Source organism: Mustela nigripes, chromosome 2, assembly GCF_022355385.1.
Source record: "Mustela nigripes isolate SB6536 chromosome 2, MUSNIG.SB6536, whole genome shotgun sequence".
NCBI classification, from domain to species: Eukaryota; Metazoa; Chordata; class Mammalia; order Carnivora; family Mustelidae; genus Mustela; species Mustela nigripes.
The window spans coordinates 26,664,400-26,683,377 of record NC_081558.1 but is presented as its reverse complement, the minus strand read 5'-3'; the positions used below and the strand labels follow the sequence as shown (position 1 = coordinate 26,683,377).

Below are 18,978 nucleotides of genomic sequence, written 5' to 3'. Positions count from 1 at the left end.
CCTCGCCCCTCCTTGCCGATGGGAACCATTACCCTCATTTTGCAGCTGGGATCTCTGAAAAGGCAAATACGTTGACTAGAAAGAAAGTAATAGCTTGAGGTGGAAGGCCCGGTCTCCAGCACCTACTAGCCCCACCATTCTCTTGGGTTCATTCCCAAACCCACTTCCTCCTGGCACTTTCCCTTCATAGGAAGGCCTGCAAAGAACGCTGAGCATGGGTGAACTTACTGGCCATCCAACAACATCCTACTTCCCTGCTCAGGAACGTTCCAGGGTTCCCAATGGCCAGAGACTAAAACCCAACTCTTAGCCTAGCTTCCATGTTTGGCTCTCACCCACCCGAAGTGTCCTAACTCTTCCTCCACCTCAAACCCGCCTCTGCTCAGTCAGATTCTGTGTGTCCTAAACATCCCCTACCGATTCCCCTCTTTCTCTGTTCTACCGAGTCAACATCTGGCAAGGTCAGCTGTTTAATCATGTTACTGTCCTATGTCTACCTATGTCCGGGGAGAGGAGGGACTCTCTCCAACTGAATTAAGTTCTTCAAGGGCTAGAATCCACGTATTTCTTTGTATTGAAAACAGCACCCAGCACGAGGTCAGGCCCATAGCAGCAAATACTCGTTGGTGGGAATTAATTAACTGACTGATTGCTCCTTTGGAAAGGAGGAAGCATGTTGCTTTTTCATGCACATCTACATACAGGAAAAGTCAAACAGCATGCTCAAGAAAATCTCATTGGGTGTGGGGACATGGGTGAAATAGATTGAAATAGATGAAGGGGGTTAAGATGTACAAACTTCCAGTTATAAAATAAATAGGCCACGCGACTGGATGGCTCAGTCAGTTAAGCACCTGCCTTTGGCTCAGGTCATGCTCCCAGGGTCCTGAGAGAGAGCCCCACATCAGGATCTCTGCTTAGTGGGGAGTCTGCTTCTCTCTCTACCTCTACTCCTTAATCCCCTTCTCATGCTCTCAGAGTTGTAAGTCAACTCTACTTAAATAATAAAACAGAATTTTTTTTTTTTTTAAAGAAAGTCTCCATGGATCTTCCAAGCCCTGATTTATCATCCCTATTTATAAACCTAATATTCAAACCCATGGTATCACACAGCACAAGGGCCACAGCTCACAGGTATTGGGCAACAGCATCCCGAAGGACAACAAGGTCTCGAAGGAAATTCTCAGTTGCAGGACTTCTGCTCAGCTCAAAGCAACCTGCCCGGCTGCTTACAATTCTTAATATTTCACCTAGAATTAATGATGACTCCTTGCTCTGCTAAATATTCATTACTATTGCTGTTTCATTTGTAGATTTTCAGTGCTAAAATGTACCAGTGCTTTATTCTCATTGCTGTGTACTCCAATAATGTGCAAAACCTGCCCCCAAACCAATGAAAGCATTTTTTTTTTTAAGATTTTATTCATTTGACAGAGATCACAAGTAGGCAGAGAGAGAGGGGGGTAAGCAGGCTCCGCAGCCCGATGCAGGACTCAATCCCAGGACCCTGGGATCATGACCCGAGCCGAAGGCAGAGGCTTTAACCCACTGAGCCACCCAGATGCCCAGCATTCATGTTTTAAAAGGCATTTGAAGGGGAGGCACCTGGGTGGCTCAGTCAGTAAAATGTCTGCCTTCAGCTCGGGTCATGATCTTGGGGTCCTGGGATCAAGTCTTGCATCAGGCTTCCTGCTCAGCAGGGAGTCTGTTTCTCTCTCTTCCTCCGCCCCTCCCCACTGTGTGCAGATGTGCTCTCTCAAATAAATAAATAAATTAAATATTGGGCAGGTGAGTGAAGCCAACTGTATCTCCTTTTCGACCAAGTGAAATAAGTCTCATTTAAAATCTAACTGAATCGGGCGCCTGGGTGGCTCAGTGGGTTAAGCCGCAGCCTTCGGCTCAGGTCATGATCTCAGGGTCCTGGGATCGAGCCCCGAATCGGGCTCTCTGCTCAGCAGGGAGCCTGCTTCCTCCTCTCTCTCTGCCTGCCTCTCTGCCTGCTTATGATCTCTCTCTGTCAAATAAATAAATAAAATCTAACTGAATCATAGAACTGTGTGCTTCACCTTCATGCAAAGCAAGTTCTCCAGTTTCTACTCTGTGTTCCCAGAAGGGGCAAGGAACACGTTCATAAATGTGCTTTGATGCCTGCAGTGAGATGCCACCACCTTACTGAGCAAGCTTCTTCCCTCTCCAGGCCTTTTGAAGTCCAAGCTCTCCTCTGTGGGACAGTCTCCTGCCCTGCCGGGGGAGCTGGTCTCCCTGCCTGACTTCAAAGACAGCCGATGTTCAGCTAGGAGCAACACTGCAAAGCAACGCTCAAAAATCCTCTTGGCCACAGACATGACTAGAGAATGAACATGGCATTTTAAACAGCAGTTTCTGTGGCATTCTGTGGTACAAGGACCCTTAAATGACGCCAAAACAAATCACATAATTTGCTAAGATGAGACATGAATCCCATCTTACGTCAAAGCAAAGGGGGAAAAACCCTCAAAAATCTCGGGCTCAATTAAATAGTAATTAAAAACAAAATATGACCTCCAATAATCCTCAAATTTCTTGGGCCGGTGCCCTAAAAGTGTAGAAACAGACGCAGTGAACATAACCTCCAAGAACCACTATTTAGCTGGCTGACAAGAAAACTCTGATCTGGTCGGAAATAATGATGTTCATGGGGGCTCTGGTATCTGACAGCTAGTAATGACCTGGGTACCAGCTAAGAAGGAAGTGTTCCTCCTCCTGGGGCCTTTCCCACTCTGTGCCATGGCCCCAAAGCCTTCTGGAGGCTGATATGCTGATGGGCCACAGTGCGCGCGCCTCCCCCATGCCTCCACTGCAAGTCCCCAAAGGGAGAGGGCCTGGTTTTCCAGTCACAGAGACCCAGTTCAAACCCCAGCTGGCACTTACTAGTTTTGAGACCTAACTTTGCTGAGCCTCTGAGCCTCAGTTTATCTGCAAAAGCATACCTTTCCAGCAGGATGGCAGTAAATATTAGAGGAACCCGTATACTTAACAGCACCCAGCCCAAGAAGCCAGCTCCATAACTTAGTTTTCTTTCCTGCTAAGAAAAAACAAACACAAGGTGTGTACAGATGAATACACCAGAGCCCCAATCAGCAAGCTCAGGAGATGGCCACAGCACTGTCAGGAGTACCTAGGGAAAAACAAAAAGCAGCCATTCTCTCTGAACACAGGAAATAACTGTATCAGTCTCTGATTGCTGACAGCAGGCACCACTACTCCAGCTTCTCTTGTCCCAGCTTCTACGCTTACATTTATTTATCTACTTATTTGTTTTTAAGATTTTATTTTTAACAGGTACCTGGGTGACTCAGTTTGCCTTTGGCTGGGGTCTGATCCTGAGGTCCTGGAATGGAGCCCTCCTTAGGGCTCCCTTCTCAGCAGGGTGCCTGCTTCTCCCTCTCCCTCTCCTGGTCACTCCCCCTGCTTGTGCGCTCACTCGCGTGCACGCTCGTGCGCTCGCTCTCTCTCTCTCTGTCAAAATAAATAAATAAAATCTAAAAAAAAAAAAAAAAAGGTTTTTATTTTTAAGTAATCTCTATACCCAATGTGGGGCTAAAACTCACAACCCGGAAATCAAGAATCACACGCTCCACCAACCAAGCCAGCCCGGAATCCTGTCTATATCCACTTTTTTTTTTTTAAGATTTTATTTATTTGACAGACAGAGATCACAAGCAGGCAGACAGGCAGGCAAAGAGAGGGAGAGGAGGAAGCAGGCTCCCTGCAGAGCAGAGAGCTCGATGCGGGACTCGATCCCAGGACCCTGAGATCATGACCTGAGCCGAAGGCAGCGGCTTAACCCACTGAGCCACCCAGGCGCCCCTCTATATCCACTTTTAAGGAAGCTAAGTTAAAAGCCTCACCCTAAAAAGAGCCGGATATCAACAGTAAGAGAAACGTTATGTTGTTTATGGTATGACCATGTAGTGAAAGATTATGCAAGCCTTTAGAATGGTGTATTATAGGAATTTTTCATGACACAGGACAATGTGGATGCTATAATGTCAAATATTCTAAAGGGTTAAAAAAACTGATAACATTGATAAGAAGAGGGAACTACAATAGATATTAACAGTAGTTATCTCTGGGGTGAAATTATGTGTGGTCTAAATTCTCCTGGCTATTTTTTTTTTTTTTTGCATATTTTTTAGGTTATCTGCAATGAGCATATTTTACTTTCCTAATCAGGAAAAACAATTTTTCCAAAAGTTCCTTGGTTTGCTACACATGTAATTTTAAACATGCTACTTTAGAAGAATCCTGAGCGATAAGAACTGAGATTATCTGAGCTCAGAGAAGAGCACAGTACCTTATCCATGATGAATGCAAGCTATCATCTTTCTTCCCTTGGTAAGTGAACTTTCAGTCATTTTATGACTCACCAGCACCTTTACTGTGCTGGGGAGATTGGAAAAACAGAAGATGAAAGCCAAACAAATTAACCCTCCTATTAGTTTCAGCGGTGGTAAAATATTTGGTGGGAAAGGAGCTTGAAACTATGGGGAAGTCAAGCTCGGGAAGTCCCTAGGGGTTTCCAAGGAGTAGAACCACTCAGCATCACGAAGGATGAGGGAGGGCTGACTGCACGTAAATTTACTCTACCTCGCCTAAAAGCATCCCGGTGTCCTCCTGAGACGCCAGTTCCAATCATAACCGTGTAGTGACTCTACAAGTCGTGTGGCCATAGGCCTCTTCAGAGCTGAAGGGGGAAACGGCTACGTTGGTGGAGCATTTACTCTTCGGTTCCTCAGCTTATCCCACTTCCCCGCAGTGCTGGGAGGTACATGTCACTATCTATTTCACAAGAACCCCACCTCTCAGAGGGCAGGTGCCTTAAAGGAGGGCACTCAGCTAGGAAGTCAGGAGAACGGACTCCACGCCATTCTGACCCAGGGCACAGCACTTCCTACCCTGCGTGGCCTGAGGCGGGACGCTTCCACATCACACACCCCTCATTTTGCAGGAGAGCTCAGAGAAACAGGCAGAACCAGTCGCTCAAGTGAGGAAGGAGCCCAGAGTGAGGGCACATTGGGGACCACAGGAACCCAGGCCTGGGGGACAGGAGTTGAAACAGCTGCAGAGCTCTCCACACCTCCCAGCACGGGCTCCTGGCTTGAGGACCTCTGCGCTCCACGAGCTGCCTCCTCCTGCACGTTCGCAAACTGTGGGCTGGATGTAACCGGGCACCGTAGAGAAGCTGTGTACAAATGTGAAAAGTCTTTTCTCTTCCCAATATTAAATAAGCACCCCCCAAACACGAGGCAGGTTCCAAAGAGCAGAGAGGAACATTTTTAGATGTCCTGAAGCAAGTATCAGGCTTCTGGAGTGAGCACCCAGCAATGTGAATGGTGGTTAACTTCAGCTGTCCCAGAAGGCAACAGAGCCTTTGACTGGGCCATTCTGTTTCCACACTATGCTCCTGTTCACCTCCAACAACAACTGCACATCCTCCCTGTGCTTTACTATCAGAAATCATTTAGGCTCTTGGTCTCAGTGGTCACTGCAGGGTGGTCATGTCCTGTGCTCCCATTCAGGTCTTCTCACTCCATTCAGCAGTCTGGAGAGAGTCCTGACCTAAGGCTGTGAGGCCCAACAGAGTGGCCACTGACTGGGGGACTGCAGTTTAAGTTTTATTTAATTTTATTAAATTTAAGTAGTCTAGGGACGCCTGGGTGGCTTAGTTGGTTAGGCGGCTGCCTTCGGCTCAGGTCATGATCCCAGCGTCCTGGGATCGAGTCCCACATCGGGCTCCTTGCTCAGCAGGGAGCCTGCTTCTCCCTCTGCCTCTGCCTGCCACTCTGCCTGTGCTCGCTCGCTCTCCCTCTCTCTGATAAATAAATAAAATCTTAAAAAAAAAAAATTTAAGTAGTCTAAGTGGCTAACTGTAGCCACTGGACAGTAGAGTTATGAACTGTTTGCAAACATACACATGAGATATTTATGAAAACGTAAGCACAGTAAACATAGTTGTGTTATGACTTGTTTTTCTCCCCCCACTTAATATAAGACAAATCTCGGGGCACCTGGGTGGCTCAGTGGGTTAAGCCTTTGCCTTTGGCTCAGGTCATGATCTCAGGGTCCTGGGATCGAGCCCTGCATCGGACTCTCTGCTCAGTGGGGAGCCTGCTTCCCCCGCCCCTGGCCCTGCCTGCCTCTCTGCCTACTTGTGATCTCTGTCAAATAAATAAATAAATCTTTAAAAAAATATATATATAAGACAAATCTCTTTCTATATTAGCAACCATACATCTGGATATTATTTTTAATGTCTGCATCTGGCCTGTCCAGGGTAGTAGCCACAAGCAGGATGTAGCTATCGTGAATCTGAAATGCGGCTAGTTCCAACTGCAGTATGTTGTAATTGTACAATGCACACCAGATTTCAAAAACTTTGTAGGACATAAAGAACATAAAACATATTAATAGTTTTTATACTGCTTATCCATTGAAATAATATTCTGGATATATTGGGTTAGGAATAGATCACCTAAATTCATTTCACCTTTCCTTTTTACTTTTCTAATGTGGATATGAGAAAACTTACAATTACATGCGTGATCTGGACAGCACGGCCCTACAGCCTCCACGGCACGTAACGAACTAACTCCAGGCCTCTGCAGCCAGGGTGGGAGAACGGAGGAAATGGCAACCCAAACCACTGTCCGGTTCAGTGACTCAGGGGAGGACCCCTAACTCAGCCTCGTCTAAGCCCAGGCTTCAGGGAGACATCAAACAGGTCCACGGCTCTGTGCACCCTGATAACAGACCAGGCTGGGGATGGCTCAAGGTCCACTGGCCTACAGACCATTCTGCCGCCCCCAGCCCCATGGCCTGGAACACGTTACTTACCCTCTCTGGACCTCATTTTCTTCCAACAGAAAAATGGAGATAATAGCTCAATCCAGAGTTGTCATGAGAATCAGGTAAGAATCCAGAAAAGTCTGAGCAATTTCTCTTTTAAAGTTAAATATACGCTCACCATATGACTAAACAATTCCATTCCTAGATATCTGCCCAGGAGAAATGAAAGTCTGTCCACACAAAGACTGGTACCCAATGTTCATAGAAGCTCTTATTCGCAACAGCCCCAAAGTGGAAACAAGCCAAATGTCCACCAGCTAATGAATGCGTAACAAAAGGTGAAATATTACCCGGCAATAAAAAGAAACATGAGACAACATGAAAGAATCTCAGAGCTTTACACTAAGTGAAAGAAGCCAGATGCAAACCATTATACCTTAAAAGATGCCATTTATATATACGACATTCTAGAAAAGGTGAAATGACAGTAACAGGAAGCAGGCCAGTAGTTGCCAGGGACCAGAGGAAGGATCCTGACTGCAAAGAGGCCTCAAGGAAATATCTGGAGTGATGAAAATGTTACAGTGGTTACACGGGCGCCTGCATTTGTCCAACTTAGGAAGTGAGATAAGTAACATAGAGAACTTAGCACAGGGCTGGGCCCTAGCTGTTATCATGGCAAGTGCCACTGCCTCTTCAGTACTGCCCGAACTTTCTAGAACCAGACTCAGACTCACAATCTTCCTGGGTAAACCAGTTACTGCTCACTTACCCTGGACCGTTTCTCTATTCTTTTCTGGTGCCTTTGTTTCCCTTGTGGCCTCTACCTAGCAGACTTCTCTGTTGCGTTCCTGCCTCTCTCCAGTGCTTCTCTCCCCACTGCCACTGACCTGATGTGGCCTTTCTTTTTTTTTTTTTTTAAGATTTTATTTATTTATTTGACAGAGAGAGATCACAAATAGGCAGAGAGGCAGGCAGGCAGAGAGAGGAGGAAGCAGGCTCCCTGCTGAGCAGAGAGCCCGATGGGGGACTCGATCCCAGGACCCTGAGATCATGACCTGAGCCGAAGGCAGCGGCTTATTAACCCACTGAGCCACCCAGGCGCCCCTGATGTGGCCTTTCTAACCCATCGCTTCACTACCACCCTGAACTCGCTTCTCCCCTCCCTTCATGCTTTGCACCGACCCCTACTCACCAGCAGCAAAATAAGCTTCCTAAAAACCACTTCCACATGCTACATAACCTGCTAACGTCCCTCACTGCTGTTCAGATCCCTGAGCCTGGTCTCCAAGGGACCCCAGAGCTGGCCCAATCTCCCCTTCCCATCTTCTACTTCCCATCAGAATCCTCCATGACAGATCCTTTTGGAATGAACAAACAAAGGCAGGGACCGCATGGGTCTTGCTCGGATGTGCTCCCCAAGTGTGCAGCACGGTGCCAGGAACAAAGGGCACGCTCACAGCAGCATGGCTGAATTAACTGAAGTCTGCGAATGCAACCCAGCCTCAGAGAACACAGCTAGTCATTCTTTAGTATTTTATTTTATTTTTTTTTTAAAAGATTTTATTTATTTACTTGAGAGAGAGAGACAGTGAGAGAGAGCATGAATGAGGAGAAGGTCAGAGAGAGAAGCAGACTTCCCATGGAGCTGGGAGCCCGATGCGGGACTCGATCCTGGGACTCCAGGATCATGACCTGAGCCTAAGGCAGTCATCCAACCAACTGAGCCACCCAGGCGTCCCATTCTTTAGTATTTTAAACTGAGATCCTTATGGGGTGGGTTAGTAACAGTTTAGAAGAGGATGAACAGCTACAGTCTCAGGAAGGATTTATGTATTAAAGGTTACAAGGCTTCTGTTTACATTTCTAATTTTTAAAAAATACATCAATAAAATAATTATTTAAATATTTTCTCCCTTTGGGACCCCTGGACAGCTCAACTGGTTAAACATCTGCCTTCAGCTGACATCATGATCCTAGGATCCTGGAGTCAAGTCCCTCATTGGGTTCCCTGCTCAGAGGGGAGCCTGCTTCTCCCTCTGCTACCACTCCCCTGGCTTGTGAGCTCTCTCGCTGTCTCTCTGAAAAATAAATAAAATCTTAAAAAAAAATTTTTTTTCCCTCCCTTTAGCCCAGAACAGACTAAGAGCCTCCAAGTGAACTCACAGGAAACATGGGGCCAGTCACAGAAATCAGATGAGTGTGTTCATGGTTTATTTGGTTTATCACAGTTTGGGCCTCTACATAGCTTTTCAACTCTTTTTTTTTTTTTTTGAAAGATTTTATTTATTTATCTGACAGAGAAAAACACAGTGAGAGAGGGAACATAAGCAGGGGGAGTGGGAGAAGAAGAGGCAGGCTTTCCATTGAGCAAGGAGCCCGTTTTGGGGCTCAATCCCAGGACCCTGGGATCATGACCTGAGCCAAAGGCAGAAGCTTAATGAAGCACCCAGGCGCCTGCTTTTTAATAGATTTTGCTCTGCGTCATACATGGTTTCATTTATACCCATTAATGGACCATGACTAACGACAGGCTTTTATTAGGAATGCCAATGGTAAAATATGAGTTAAGTGAGAAGTTAGTGAGAAATACGAGAAGTGAGAACCATAATAAAATTGGTAATTCTGCAAAATGTCCGAAGATGTGCATTATCAGAGCCTTAAGCTGTGTTCATCTTATCACAATTCTCACTGCCTCTTGTATTTCAAAAAACAATGTAATTCAGATCCCAAACATTCATATAATTTTCAATAATGTACTGATCTGAATAAAATATTTTTTTAATTCAAAATCACTTCCAGAGGGAGTTTTTTATAATTCAGTAGTAGATGAAAGGAGTCTGCAAGTTCAAAAGCCTGGGGAATGCTAATTTAGAACCTGTTCTCTGAGAAGCTGTTGAGGTCAAAGCCCCAGGAAGGACCTGGGGGGTTGGAGCCACTCCCACTGTCCCCTCAGGGCTCCCAGGCAGGCAAGCACTTTCAACACCGTCACCCTTGGTTCAGACATCTGCCACCTCTACCAGGAAAGAAGCTCCCTGCTCCGTGCATCTTTTTATCTTAATTCACCGCCCAGTGCCCAGTTCACAGGAGACTCCTCATAGGTGCTTGCTAAGGTTCCCAAACCGTAGAGACTTTCCGACAAGGAAGAAGTTCTGTGCTTCACAGAGTGAAAGACACCCAAAAAGTCTGTGCCCACAGCCTGCCTAGGGGAAAGGAAGTCAGCGGGGCTCCAGAGAACAGAAGTGCACGTCTCAGGAAGCGGTGTTCTGAAGAGGTCAGCTGCCCCCCAGCCCACCCCCTCACAAGTATGGGTTGGCACGGTCTACTTGGCAGGGGCAAGAACAGAGCACAGCGTTTTCTGTTTCTCACCCCACTGCCACAGGAAAATGTGTGTACACCGATGTGGGGGACGCACAAAAGCTTCGAGGTAAAGAGCTGAAATGGGCATTTGCCGGGCAACCCCCCCCCCCCGCCCCAAGGCCCGGCCTCTGGGAGCCCATCTACCAGTTCCAAGCCCCGTGGCCTGCCCATTTGCCTCTTCCACCTCTTCCGCCGCCTCTGAATGCCAAAAGCTGGCTCTGGTGCCAGGCAGGGGACCCCAGGCTGCATCTCCTGAGCCTTGCTATCAAAACAGGTTCCTTCAGAGCGAAAAAGAAAAAGGCGGTAGGGGAGTTGCTCTTTGACAGGTCACTGGTCTCTTTTTTGCCATTTGGTAGTAAAGCGGTCACAGCTGACAGTGAAACAAACTTTTAAATAAATAATTCTCCTTTTTCTGCTAAACATACCTGAGCGCCCAGCAAGTACCAGTACCTGAGAAGTTAGTTACCAGTGTTCTGGCAAATACAGAGGTAATAAACTACATCAAAACAGCTGATACTTATGTGCCGATCTCTGCTGAGAACGTTCCACGTGTGAGCTCAGTTAATTTACCTCACAGCAGCTCTAACGTACTCTTATCATCTGCACTTTACAAAGAAACAGAGATTAAACCGTTTGTCCAAGGTCACTAAGGTTATTGTCCCTCTGCTCCTGCCTTACCCTTTCACGTGTGTGGGAGGGGGAGATTACAAATAGAAAACAAAGTAGTAAGAAATAACAGGTATGGAGGCACCTGGATGGCATAATCCGTTAAGCACTGACTCTTGGTTAGGGCTCAGGTCATGATCCCAGGCCCTGGGATCGAGTCCCACAACGGGCTCCCAGTTCCACCGACAGCCTGCTTCTCCCTCTGACCTTCTGCCCTCTCATGCTCTCTCTCACTGCCTCTCTCTCAAATAAATAAATACAATCTTTTAAAAAAAGAAAGAAAGAAAGAAAGAACAGGTATGTAAAATGCTTACATGTTTGGAACCAATAAAGCTCAATGGGAGTTTCACAGGAAGGAAAAGCATATCCAGCTCTGCAGGGGCGCCTGGGTGGCTCAGTGGTTAAGCATCTGCCTTAGGTTCAAGTCATCATCCCAGGATGGGGCACAGAGCCTTGTTTCAGGCTCCCTGCTCAGTGGGGAGTCTGCTTCTTCCTCTCCCTCTGCCTCTTCCCCTGTTTGTGCTCTCTCTGTCTCTCTCTCAAGTGAATAAATAAAATCTTCTTAAAAAAATAAAGAAAAGCATATCAAGCTTGGTAAGGTAGTTGTCCCCAGGAAGGGTTCCCTGAGTTGTAGCTCAGATAACGGCAATCATACAACAAATCCATTTACTCAACAAACAGGACTGAGTCTATTTATTATACGCTAAGGAATGTGCTAGTTTGAAATGGAATCAAAGTAACAATACACAGACATGAAAGGCTGGATTTGGAGTGGGGAATAAACTCAGAGAGAAAGACATGGACAGAGGCAGAAGGCAGAACAAGCTGCCCACAGGCACCACCCAAATGCCCCTTGCTCTCTGAGTGGCGGGAAGGGGCAGAAGTGAGTCCTGCTTGCTCAGAGCTCCCGGAGTCAGGCCTGCTCACCACCGCACCCCCAGCACCGACCGCAGTGGCCGTCGGAGAGCCAGAGCCAGAACCTGAGAAGCAGCACGGAGTGGAGAGCAGCAGGCTGTTAGTGAATGTGGTATGCACAGGGGGACACATGGGGATGTCTGGAGCACAGCGATGTGTCAGCCAGCCCTTCCCTGTGCTCTGGGGGGGACAGTGAGAGCGCTCAGTGTGGTGTGAGCAGGCCCACTTCAGGCTCCATTTCCCCCTGCAGGACTAAAGTGCACCTGTCCCCACCCACCAGTCCCCGGTCACCGGGCGAAGGGCAGGCTGGAAGGCAGGCATGCGGAACAACACTGCCTTCCCTTTGCACCTCGGAAACAGCTGCGGCATCTTAGATCCAGGTTTGTCCCTTATCAACGCTCTAGTCACTCCCTCCTCCCGCCACCCCAAAACAGCCTCGACTGAACTGCGGAGAGATGACCAGTTTCTGAGGAGCCACACGGAAGTAGTGTGGCAGCCCGGTTGAAATGTCATAAAGAGTAAGGTGGCCAGGGTGCCAACACCCTGCTGTCCCACACAGAGGCCCGTGCCTTCCGCTGGGCTCCTGTACTAAGTCATCTTAGCACCTACGCCTCAATGCCCTCAGCAAGGTACAACCCAGAGTAACTCCTTCCCACTGACAGGACAGAATTCATCTACTGTTCCAAAGCCACAGCTTCCTGAAAGCAGGGTTCATACGGCAGCAAGACAAACTGTTTAGATACGAGCTACTTCAACTTTGCAGTTCGAAAAACCTTCTCCAGCAGTGATTCTTAACCTAAGATTCAATGCCAAAGAGCAGGCTTCAGGCCAGGGAGGATCTGGGAGGTTATCTTAACATGTGTATGAGCATTTACAGAGAATCTGTCCCTCTGAAAAGACTGTGAAAGGAGGTAAACCCAGAGACGTAAAGAACTTGTGCTAAGAATGTGTCTCGAGTTTAGTATCCTGCAATGTTATAAAGTTCCCAGGGTGACGGCTAAAAGGTATGGGGCTTCCTTTCAGGGTAATGAAATGCTCTAAAATTCATTATGATAAATAATAAATCTAAAAAAGTGGGGGGATGGGCAGCTGGGTGGCTCAGTTAAGCAGCCAACTCTTAATTTAGGCTCAGGTTATGATCTCAGGATCCAGGGATGGAGCCCCACGTCAGGCTCTGTGTTCAGTGGAGAGTCTGCTTGAGCATTCGCTCCCACTTCCTGCTGCCCCCCCCTTGCTGTTTCTCTCTCTTTCTCTCTCTCTCTGAAATGAATACATAAAATTTTAAGACTGATTATGCAGACAGGTATACAACTCTGTGAATACACTTAACTTGTATAGTCAATGGGTAAATTATATGGTATGTGAATTATATATAAAGTTGTTACTAAGAAAAAAAAATTCTAGAAGAATTCTGTTGCAATAGGTTCCTCAAACTAATATTATACTAATAGGAATACTTTCTTACCCAACAAAAATTAACTACTCAATTATCTGAAGACCACAGGAAAAATGTACTCTTTTAGTAAGCAGGAGGAAATGTGTGATAGCTTTTCAAATGGAAATGGCCAGACTCACCCCAAATTTGACAGTCTGCAAGATCAGCTGGAGACTAAATGGTCAATCCACATAAACTCTTCCCCTCGAGGGGTACAAGTATTTACTCCAGATACAGTGCCTGTCCCTTAGTCCTTAGTCAACATTTTCAAACTGAAAATGAAGTTCTCTGTCATCTCCTCTGAAGACAGTCATACCTTAATCTCCCCTACCATATGCATCTTACTTGTGAAAGAAGTCATTGACAAGAATGACTTCCAGTTTTAGAGGGAAAACAACGGAAAAAAACCTATCACCCTCCCTTCTACAACACCCCTAAGCACTCAAGCACTTCTGAGTTCCAAAACAATGTTCGAGTCCAGCTCTCCTGTCTTCAGGATGCCAAAAGCTGGAACATAAAGGAGCCTCATTTCATGTGAAGCCACTCAGAAATCTCTAGCAGCTTGAAAAGGAACTAAACCAGCCTCACTAGAAAACAGGTTGGTTCTAGTTGGCCCAAATGAACCCATTTAGACCATCAATCAACAATCTATATTTTGAACAATCTTATTACGATCACAAACTACATGGAGGCTACATACACATGGGTGAATATTTATATCGCCCTGAGGAGCAAAACATGTACCTATTGAAGTCAATTTTTTGCAGACTGACTTAGGGGCTGGCTGGTGATTTTTTTTTTTTTTTTTTTAATTTTAAGTGAGGGCATGCAGGTGGGGGAGGTGGGAAGGGTAGAAGCAGAGAGAGAGAACCCTAAGCAGGCTTCATGCCCACCCAGTGCAGAGCCTGATTTCACAACCCTGAGATCCTGACCTTAGCCGAAGTCAAGAGTCAGACGCTTAACTGAGCCACCCAGATACCCCTAGGGGCTGATGATTCTTAGTCCTCATCACTTCTTTTGAGGATTATCCCACTAGGAAGATTTTTTTGTAGTAGGAATATAAATAAGAAGCTGGCTGTAGTTACTTGGAAGAAACATAGGATTCTAGGACTGAGGTTTATTTTAGGGGAAAAGATCTTTACATGTTTTGGCTGGTCATGATCTCAGGGTCCTGGGATCGAGCCCCACATCAGGCTCTCTGCTCAGCAGGAGGCCTCCCACTCCCCCTGGTTGCGTTCCCTCTCTCACTGTGTCTCTCTCTGTCAAATACATACATAAAATCTTTTTTTTTTTTTTTGAAGATTTTATGTATGTATTTGACAGACAGTGATCACAAGTAGGCAGAGAGGCAGGCAGAGAGAGAGAGGGGTTAAGCAGGCTCCCTGCCGAGCAGACAGACTAATACAGAGCTCCATCCCAGGACCCTGAGATCACCACCCTGCTCCCTGAGCCAAAGGCAGAGGCTTTAACCCACCGAGCCACCCAGGAGCTCCAATAAATAAAATCTTAAAAAAAAAAAAAAATACATACAGTTTACTTATAATCTCTAAATTAACTAATTACCATTATCTAAAAGGTTCCAACTCAGACTTTTGCAACTATATCCATCACAGGTTTCAAAAACAAGCGGGAAAAATACATAACCAAATAAAAGACAAGTAGTTTGATTTCAAGAAAACTTGGAGGGCCTGGGTGGCTCAGGTCATGATCCCAGGGTCCTGGGATCAAGCAAGCCTCACATCAGGCTCCCTGCTCAGCGGGGAGCCTGATTCTCCCTCTGTGTGTGCTCTCTCATCTCTCTCTCTCACTCTCTCTCAAATAAATAAAATCTTTAAAAAAAACAACAAAAAAAAGATTTCAAGAAAACTTATTATCTTCATATAAAATGAGGAACTATCATTTGCATTTGCCTATGCAAATATCTTCAAGGAATTTTTTTTGTTAAAGTATTCAGTATAACTTGGAATTGTAAAGAAACTTCCAAACAGCATCCCAAAAGGAAGCCCAGAGAGATCCCGATTTTGAGCACTGGGTTGCCTAAAATGTCAGGCTCTGAAGGCAATGAGGTCTGCTAATTTGGCATCACATTTGATTGATTTATTCTGAGGACGTATGAAAAGAGTTTAATAGACTACATAAAGGGGCGCCTGGGTGGCTCAGTGGGTTAAGCCTCTGCCTTCAGCTCAGGTCATGATCCCAGGGTCCTGGGATGGAGCCATGCATGGGGCTCTCTGCTCGGGAGGGAGCCTGCTTTGCCTTCTCTCCCTGCCTGCCTCTCTGCCTACTTGTGATCTCTCGTTCTCTGTCAAATAAATAAAATATAAAAAGAAAAAGACTTAAAAAAGGTCACTGAATAAAAACCGGAGGCTCGGGCGCCTGGGTGGCTCAGGCGCCTGGCTGGCTCAGTGGGTTAAAGCCTCTGCCTATGGCTCAGGTCATGGTCCCAGGGTCCTGGGATGGAGCCCTTCATCAGGCTCTCTGCTCAGCGGGGAGCCTGCTTCCCCACCCCTCTGCCTGCCTCTCTGCCTACTTGTAATCTCTGTCTGTCAAATAAATAAATAAATAATCTTTAAAAAATAAAATAAAATAAAAATAAGCGGAGGCTCAATAATACAAGCCACAAAAGGAAGATCAAAACCATCTGTGTTTGACAGGTAAAGACTCTGACTGATTTGTCAACACCTCAGGAAACGGAAGACCTCAGAATCCCACAGAACAAAAGCTCAATGAAAGCAGGAGCTATCTAGCATACCACCAGATCTCCAGCATGAATAAATAAACTGTGTAAGAATACAGTTTCCAAAAATCAAAGGTTCAAAGAGAGAACTATTTTCAGTAAAGATCTCAACATGTAATATTATCTTTCCAGATTTAAAAAAATTGTGTTATGCCTCAAATACCACTAAAATTATCTTTTGTTTCTCAAGAACAAAATGCATCAAATGCAGAGTAAATGGGCCTTGAATCAGATGAGCCCCACAAAAGAGTATTTTAAAAGGAGCAAATGGAGATGAAGCGTTAGCACACTGACCAGCAAAAACCTGATATGCATATTTGATAACAACCCTCTCCAAAACTATCGGTTTCCTCTGGTTTCTGTTTCAGCTAGGTAAGCACTTTTTCAATCTATTGATTTTTAGAAGTTTTCCCTTTCACGTCACCAAGAACATCTCTATTTCTCTTGTCTTCTCTTCAATAGCCCCAACTTTCCCACAATTCACCTGTATGGCTTTTTATTCAAATTCCTTTTGTTTGGAAAATCCTTCCCTTTCCTCCCACCCGAGCTGAAAGCATCCTCCCTAACTATAGTCCCTTTGGATTTTATGGAAGTTTCATTTCCTTGCAGCAGAGGCCTGGTCTATTTCCTGAAGCCAAATTCATTGTGCTCCATAAAAGTGAAAATAAAGGGACGCCTGGGTGGCTCAGTTGGTTAAGCAGCTGCCTTCGGCTCAGGTCATGATCCCAGCATCCTGGGATCGAGTCCCACATCGGGCTCCTTGCTCCGCAGGGAGCCTGCTTCTCCTTCTGACTCTGCCTTCCACTCTGTCTGCCTGTGCTCTCTCTCGCTTGCTCTCTCTCTGACAAATAAATAAATAAAATCTTTAAAAAAAAAAAAAAAAAGTGAAAATAAAATCATTCAAACCACAGTCAAGAACAGAATCATCTACCAATCTGTACCCTCTCTGCCAGTTTCTCATGCAAATATGCCTTTCTCGCAGTGACCTTGTGTTCCCTCCATCCTGGCATCTGTATTTTCCAACCCACAGAATGTTTCCCTCCCAAGTCCGTAAATTTTAAATCCTATGTAACCTAAGATTTTCTGCTGTAAATTCTGTTTCCCAAAGCTAAACAACCTTGGTAAAGGGAAGGAACCATGGACAGAAATTAGCTATTTACAATAATAACACTTTACCATGTTTAATGCTTTGGATGTTATTTCACCAGAAGTGAAGAGATGGAAGAAAAAAGAAACGCCCTTTAGGAATACTTCATAAAGACTGTTGCATCTGATCTTTGTAACAACCTTGGAAGGCAGGCAGAGTACGCATTTATTACCCTCTTTACAACATCAAAATACACATCAAAAAGTTAACCTTCTTATGCCTTGCCCACAGACTAGCAAGTGTCTGCCCAAAACTATATTAACATCTTGCCTCTTCCAACTCAAAGGCTATATACTCTCTCTCTCTATGTTTCTATCCTACAGCCAAGGAGAACATCCATTTTTCAGCATTTCAGAGGGAGGACTGCCCTGACTTTTGGGACACCGTCTCCCTTCAGCTGACAAATACGAAAGTCACCTTCAGTTTTCCCAATAGAAAACAATGCTCTTTTCTTCCATATGCCACCATTAACAACTACTTCTTTCCAAAATAATTTCCAACAGTTCCTGTTTTAAAGGGACTGACTTACTCATAAGGGGCTAATAATCCAGAAAGTCTGCATCAGCATATGATTTTCTCAATAAAGTTCAGGGCTGATGCAACATTTCCCACTCTCCAATTCTACAGCTAAAATGACAAGAACATAGAACAGTCAAAAATTGCGCAAGACAATGCTACAGTGTTTTTTACTCCACCACATCTGCCTCTAAGGGTCTCCTGTGAGTCACTATCTTTTGTGATCAGTCATCATTATAGGGACTCCCATTCTCTACTCTAATTATTTTATTTCTTAAAGAAAAGCTCAGCAGTAGAAATGGAATCTTATTACATCTTTTACTACCTTTCTGAAGCACTGACCCCCTTAACTTAGCACCTTAGATGCCACATTGTTCCAATTTTCACCACTACTGTTTTACACAAAACAAAAAAGAGGCAAAGTAAGGTTGCAATTCATTCGTTTATTCATTCAACAAACACATATGAAATCCTATCAGACACCAGGATTTGGGACCCAAAATTAAGCGTCTGTCCCTCCTCTCATAGTCTGGTAGAGAAGAAAACTAAAGACGTGATTACGGAATAAACTGATCTAGGTCAAGGTGGAAGTGAGCACAGGGCTTGGGCAGTGGCCATCATGGAATGCTTCCTGGAAGAAGTGATTTGTGAGTACTTATAAGCATCTCTTTACTTTCAACACAAAATAAACCTAAAAGACTCAACTCTTCTCCTCAGAAGTTTGTACAATTTACGTGCCAAAAGCCAAGTCAAAAATCTAATTTAATATCAGAATTTATTCTTGACTACCTGCCCTAAATTTCAACCTTTAACCCATACTCCCACAGGTATACATTACAAAGGGTAAAAATTCTGTCCAACACAGTGCCTTCTCCCAAGTCTGTAAAAGAGGATTAAAGATAAATGAGAAAATGAAATACATTTTTAAAATATATAATCATCTTCCTAACTGGAAATGAACACTTTGAACAATCCAAGCCCTACAAAGCACAGCTATTGGAAGAGGAAACTGAGGTTCAAAAAAGTCCCACTTTAATACAACAGAATAAAAGATCTCTTTGAAGTCACCAGAACAGCTTGAACAAAAAGAGAGACAGAAGGCTATTGTGGGGCTTTAGCCTCCAGATGATGAACCCTAAACACACTGCAATGGTAAACAAACAAGCCTCAGAGCTGGAATCTGATTTGGTGGCCTGACAAAACATTACAATTTAAGGAATCTCTCTCTCCCCATTCATTATTTCTCAAACAAAGTCCTACTGGCTGACAGCTCCTGTTTTTCTACTGGTTTCTAGGTTTATTGCTTGTAAATTATAATGCACAGTGTTGTTTAAAAAAAAAAGGTACAGGCAAATGAAAACAATCCTGGTTTTA

At 45.1% G+C, this 18,978-nt stretch overlaps 1 protein-coding gene across 16 annotated transcripts in view; it reads right to left on the bottom strand.

Annotated features, from left to right (window-relative positions):
• The window catches only part of PXK (PX domain containing serine/threonine kinase like), an 80,176-nt gene that overhangs the window by 60,257 nt on the left and 941 nt on the right, over positions 1-18,978 (bottom strand). The gene's annotated exons all lie outside the window — the stretch shown is intronic.